Genomic DNA, 7,248 nt, shown 5'->3' with positions numbered 1-7,248 from the left:
ATCTCCTCCCCTCCAGTCACCTGGGTCAAAAATTAAGAGGGAAAGATTTCTTTTGAAGAGCCTGCCCAATCCAATAAGTCCTGGTTCTTCAACCAATCTCTCATTTTCTCCAAGTATAATGTTTATTTGTCTCTCTGACATGCCTTTTGATGACAGAAGATCAGTGGTACGAATCTACCCGAGTATGAATAGAAATCAAGAAAACAAGGGGGGTCAAAAGGATCTGGAATGTATGGATAAGATCAATATCTCTTTAATTAGTTTTCGGGTTGTAGTTTCAAGTTATCCTTATTAATGTTCAGTAAGATTGACTCATTTTCACTCATTGTGTGTATCAGATCAATTGGTGGGCTTGTTACTAAAACAACAGTTGAAGTTTTCATAACTGAGCATGCCATTGCACCTCTCATTGCAAATTTAGGGAAGGTTGTTGCTCAAATTTCCTTGTTAGGATTATTGACAAGAGAGAATGTTCAATGGTAGCAGACATTGTGAGTTCTAAATATGTGCACAGACCACTTGGCTGTCCATTTATTCAAACCATATTCTTGGTTTCTAAATTGATTTGGTCAATCCTTTATTGTATCCGCATCGTCTCAGAGCTCTTCTCATGAGTATATTCATCAACAAGATCTTATTTACCTTCTACAAATATCAGGTACAAAAGTTAACTTACCTGAAGTGAGACCACGATCATATGAAGTGATTGAATATCTGGTACTCTAGAGCAAACCCATTCAGGTCACAGTCTGCTTCATGCATTTATTCTAAATAACCAGTCATCGCGTGGTTCATATTTTGCATAAGTACTTGTATGGTAAGCTTTTTATATGTAGTTAGCTACTATAAGAAATTTGAAACTAGTTTGGTAGCTTATATTTGATTTAGTTACTCTTATTTGGTGGTGGTTTTGAACATAAAATAATCAGCACTCTGTTCCTCATGTAAGAGGGTACTTATTTAGAATGTCGAATGTAACATATGCAATCTACATGTATGCCCTAACAACAATGTGCATGCACTATTCAGTACGACATGGATCCTAGCCCTTAGTAATGAATGGAGCAAGGACTACTATGTGACTCTTGGACATTGCCATTTATGTTGTGAATTTTATTTTCTCAAGAGTTCATAAATGAAATGTTCTGACATTTTCATGTTCAGAATTATCCTTTCCTTTTTCAGTTCAAATGATATCCAATTTTTTAGCATAATTTTGCTTTGTCCTTATTTGCAAATAAAAAGTTCATATTCTGATTATTCTTTTGTTATCATTCACAGGATTTTGTTTCAGATGATTCAATCTTCTGTGGGGTTTTTTGATGGCCATGGTCCTTATGGTCAAGTATTGGCATATTACAGGATGGCCAAAGTTTAACAAATCCAAGTTTTGACAAGTCAAAGAATGCTACACCAAGATAAACATAGAAGGCCAAGCATCAAATATACAACACTAACAAGGAAGAAAGTTGTGTAAGAGGCATCACACAATAGAGATAAAGATATTTTATTAAATCATTTGCATAACATTCAAACAATTTATCCATATGTTCTTTAATGTATAATTAGATGAGTAGAGTAAATTCATCTTATTAAAAGATCACATAAAACTCCTATGATTAATGTTCAATATATGCAAAGAGTTCTAGATTTATTTGAATGTTAAAAATTGCATTTTTTGTACACTTTTTGGCATATTATTGGGCCATATTATTTACAAAGAGGGGTTGTTGGATCAAATATACATCTATCATTGAAATTATCACAATTTAATAGTCTTATCAGCCTAGTAATATTAACGTAATAAATCAATTTATGAGTTGTGTTCAAATCACATATACAATTAGGACTATGTATTCATGTATATGGCATGAGGCCAAACTTTTGTACCGTGTAGTATAAGGAAAGAAAAATTAAGGTATTTCCATAGAGAACATTAGATGTTTAAAGTACAAAGTCTAATAATACAAAGATTAATAAATGAATTCAACTAATTGTTGGTGGTGAACTTATTAGAATGACTGGGAAACTTGTTGAGACAAATTAATATATATATATTGGTAAATACATTTGTATACCATTATAAAATAATTGAATATGGAGAGAACTAAACATACATAGGAGTAGAGTTTGATATTGAAAAGAAAATAATAGAGAAATTTTAAGTCCTCATCAATAAGAATTGTCGAGAATGATTGTGAAGTTATGTTCGTCAATAATTGATAACTATAAAATAAAATTTATATAAATATCAATTATAGTTACCTTTTAAAAAAGAATATTAGTATGTTAGTGTAACAAAGAGGTTATTCAAATTATGATGTGGAAGATGATGAAGTTACTTTGTATTAAGGTAGGATCTATGTGTCAAATTATTTTAGGATGAAAAATTTGTTGTTGAGTGAGATGCATAGAGTTCTTTATGATGGGCATACAAGGTATCAAAAATATGATTTTCTCAGTTCAAAACCAATAATTTTTTCCAGATATAAACAAAATAGTGGTTTATTATGTAGGTAGATGCTTCGAATTCCAAAAGGTTAAAGTTGAGCATAGGAACCCAATGGGGTTTCTATAGCCAATACCCATTTCAGAGTGAAAATCGGAAATTGTTTTAAATGACCAAATGATTATGTACGACATAAACATAATGAATTCCAAGAATGTTAAGCTTTAATTTGGTGCCATTAATAACCCACTCTTATCACAATTAATGCATTTATTTTCCCTATATTTCAGGTTCCAAATACACACATCCAACCTTATTAATGTTTATATAATATGAAATATCCAACATATTTCATTTATAATCAATCAATGCCATTAATTAAGGCATACATGTTTTTAATACCATAAAAAATTGTGATCTTAGTATATATTATGGTATCCATATAGCACAATATAGAAAATATTGTGAATTATATAATAGGGGTGATGTGTTATACCTTTAATAACATAACCTTTCCATAATGTCTCATATGATACAATGATCTGAATTTAATAACATAAGTTAATTGGAGGTTTAGAACATGCTCCATAATATTTTTACATTGAAAACTAATATGTAGATCTTCTTAACATCATCCAAGTATGATCACAATTTCTCTGACAAGGATGGTCGTAGTTTCAACTATTTTCACTCCCCTTCTCATCAACAATTCCAAGTTTGAACAATATTCCCAAGTTCTTTTAACCCTTTACATAAATTACCTGCAAATGAATTCTTAAAAAAGGAAAGTAAACAAAGGTGAGACCATAAAACATAAAACAAATATACACAGAGGTTTTCCCCTAGATCCCAAAATTGGGACTACCAATTGATTTTTCGTTATATTCCTTTCAATGTCACAATACACACACACACACACACACACACACACACACACACACATATAAATATATATATACATATACATGCTAAAGAACCCATCAACCCAAATCCATTAACCTTAGATTAAGACATAACCATAGTTCCCCTGACCGGATCTACAAAATTCCATGGGCAGAAAACCATCATGCCCAAAACCATGTGCTAAATCCATGAAAAAAACTATAGGTAGGTCTGCTAACCTAATATAGGGTCCAAAAAAAATATTCCTGGGGCACTGCCCCAGACCCCGTGGAGGGTGGATGTCGCCCTGACACTACACCCAGTTCAACAAAGGGGGCCCTAGGCATAGTCATGGAAAGAATATAACACACACCCAAAATTATCACACTTGTTGTTTTCTCACCATCACTAGTGACAAGAGAGCTTAATCGTTCGTCCAGCCCTACAACGCCCATTGTTTTCCTAGACCAAGAGAACTTCTCAGTGCTCACAGACTTTGTCAATGCATCTGCAGTATTCTCCAAAGTGCACACCGTTACCAACAACACCTTTTTGTCCTCAAACATATCTCTTACAAAGTGATATTGAACATAAATATTCTTTGTATTTGAATGATAAGAAGGGTTTTTTGCCAATAAAATTTCACTTTGGTTGTCACAGTCTATCGTTATAGCTCATTCCACCTCTGTAGTTGAAAGCGCCACTACAAGCTATCTCTTACTCATGCAATTGACTGCACCTACAAATAGGTTAAAAACATACCCACTTGTATATCTTCTCTGATCCAGATCTCCAGCCGAGTTTGCATCAAAAAATCCATGAATCTAAAAAACTCTATCCATTCCTGGTATTCCTTGGTAGCACAGGCCATAATTACTAGTGCCACGAAAATACCTAAAAACACACTTTACTACTATCCAATGTCCCTTCCCTGGTTTTGACATAAACATGCTCAATACTCTCACTACATGTCCAACGTCTAGTGTAGTACAAATCATTACATACATCAGGATACCAACTGCACATGCATATGGAACATGGGACATGTCCTCTTCCTCTTCTTGTGTCTTGGGACACTATTAAAAAAATAACTTTACACCTACAGGAATAGGAACCTTCACCAGTTTACTATCATGCGTATTAAACCTCTGCAATATTCTCTCAACATACCTCCTGTGGTTTAATCGAAGCCTCATCTTTTCTTGATCTTGTTTAATTTCCATGCCCAAAATATAGTTTGTAGCACCAAGATATTTCATGTCAAATTTGGAGGACAGTTTTTTCTTCAAATCCTAGATAGTTTCTTTTTATTTCCAATCAACAACATATCATCCACATACAAGACAAAATAAATAACATGATCACCAATTAATTTGAAATACATACAGTGATCTGTATGCTTATGGTGAAGCCACATTCCCATATAACTGTATTAAATTTTTTATACCATAGCCTTAGTGACTATTTTAACCCATAGAAAGAATTTTTTAACCTACATACTAGTTCTTTCTTGCCCTTCACCGCAAATATTTAAAGTTGATTCATGTAGATCTCTTCTTCTGAATCCCCATGAAGAATTTTTTCTTCACATCCATTTGTTCTACCTCAAAATCAAAAGAAGATGAAATAGATAAAAGTAATCTAATAGAAGCTACCTTGGCAACAGGAGAAAAAATATCATAAAAATCAATTCTCGACACCGGGCAATAACCTTTTGCTACCAACCAAGCTTTGTATTTCTCCAACTTGCCTTCTGCATTCATCTTCTTCTTAAACACCCATTTTCTTCCAATGGGTTTCCTTCTAGTTGGAAAATCCACCAGATACAAAGCCCCATTTTTGTCCAAAGATGCCATTTCATCAACCATGGCCTCTTTCCAATCTTTTCTATCCTCTGAATCTATTGACTCCCTCACAATTATGGGATCATCATCAATAATCGATAAAGAAAAATTTGAACAGAAAACAGATGGAGTATCCCTTTCTAGTAACCTTTTTTCTCGAATTTATATTCTCATAGCTGCAGTTTGTGGCTCTTCATATTTTGATTCCTCTTCTTCTCTAGAGTCTCATTATTCCTCCTTTAGCTCAAACTTTATCTTCTGAGGTTCCTTTCGTAGGAATTCATGTTTAATAACACATTTCACCTCTATAAACACCACATGTCAGTTGTACAGGACCTTCTTTGTTTCCTGGTTCCAAAGCTTATAAACTTTCAAACCATCTTTATACCCAATAAATATGCACCTTTCAAACTTACTATCCAACTTGGTTATTTTATCCTTTGCAACATGTACATATGCATCACAACCAAATAACCTCATATGTGAAAGAGATGGTTTCTTATTAGTCCATACCTCTTATGGAGACTTATCCTCCAATGTTGATGAAGGTGATCTATTGACCAGGTAACACATGGTCTCCATTACCTCTGCCCAGAGTTCTTGTGCTAACTTGACACCACTGAGTATGCTTCTTTCCTTTTCCATCAATGTCATCTTCATTATTTTTGCAACTCCATTTTTTTGAGGTGTGTATGGAGTAGTGTTTTGCGGTGTTATAGCACACGTTTTACATAACTCTTCAAATTCCCTCTTGTAGAACTCTCCACCGTTATCTATCCTTAACAAATTTATCTTCTCCCCTGTCTCATTTTCCACCAAAGACTTCAATTTTTAAACCTATCAAAGACTTAAGATTTCTTCCTGAGGAAATATATCCATGTATTCTTCGAGAATTTATCTATAAATGATACATATTACATAGACTTACCCGGTGGTGGAACCGACGTAGGTCCAAACACATCACTGTTCACAAGATCTAATATCCCTTTCACCCTCTTATCAATAGAGGGGGAACTCATATGATTATGCTTCCCATATACACAATGCTCATAGAAATCGAAGTCTAGAGATAAATTAAACATACCTTCTACCATACCATTATCGTGAATTATTTGAAGGTCATTGTCTCAAATATGTTGAAGCCTTTGATGCCATAACATGGTCTTTATTCCAGATACCACTAGATTTTTTGCTCCACTTTCATGAGCCAAGAAATTTTTTCACCCATCAGTAACAATTCAAACTAGAAATTTGTACAGAGTCCAAAATCCAAACTCCCCGCACCAATACGATTGCTCCATGAACCATCTTGCAGGTACCTTTATCAAACACTATTTTTACACCTACATCATCCACATTTCTTACAAAAATGATATTTCTGACCGATGCAGGAATATGCAAAACACCCTAAAGTGTTCTAAGCCTTCCACCTTGCAAATTCAACTTGAATTTTCTGGGTCCGACAATTCTAGCCTTCCTTTCATCCCCTAAGAAGACATCACCACCATCATACATATCATACTCACAGAACCAATCCCTATGGGGAGTGAAGTGAAAGGATGCACTTGATTCGATTAACCATGCCTCATTATCTACATCTGTATTTGAATAATAAGCAAAGTACACATCCCCACCTTCATCTAAGGTAGTTTTTACCTCTGCAGAAGGAGAATCATCAGATCCCTTTGCTTTCTCAAGAGCTTTAGATATATATTCCATTTTGAAGTTCCCTTCCTTTCTGCATTTCCATCACACCTTTACAAGTTTACCTAGAGATTTAGATTCCCTTTAGATTTACATCTCCCACTCGAGGAATTATTTTTGTTTTTGTTATGGGACTATCCTCATATAAACAAGGCATCACCATTCTGACCCTCCATATTTTTTCTTCTCATCTCCTCTGACAGCAAGGATGACACTATTTCATCAAACTACAAGGTAGTTGTATTGCTACCTATTGTGACAACTAGGGTATCCCTCGAATCTGGTAGAGAACACAACAAGCTGTTGCACTTATCTTCATATGAAATTTTAATATCAACAGACAATAACTAGCTTACCACAATATTAAAG

The sequence above is a fragment of the Pinus tabuliformis genome, chromosome 4_2 (assembly GCF_031772625.1).
Source record: "Pinus tabuliformis cultivar Carrire ecotype Pingquan chromosome 4_2, CPIR1, whole genome shotgun sequence".
In the NCBI taxonomy this organism is placed as follows: Eukaryota; Viridiplantae; Streptophyta; class Pinopsida; order Pinales; family Pinaceae; genus Pinus; species Pinus tabuliformis.
Note: the sequence above shows the minus strand (reverse complement) of the source record.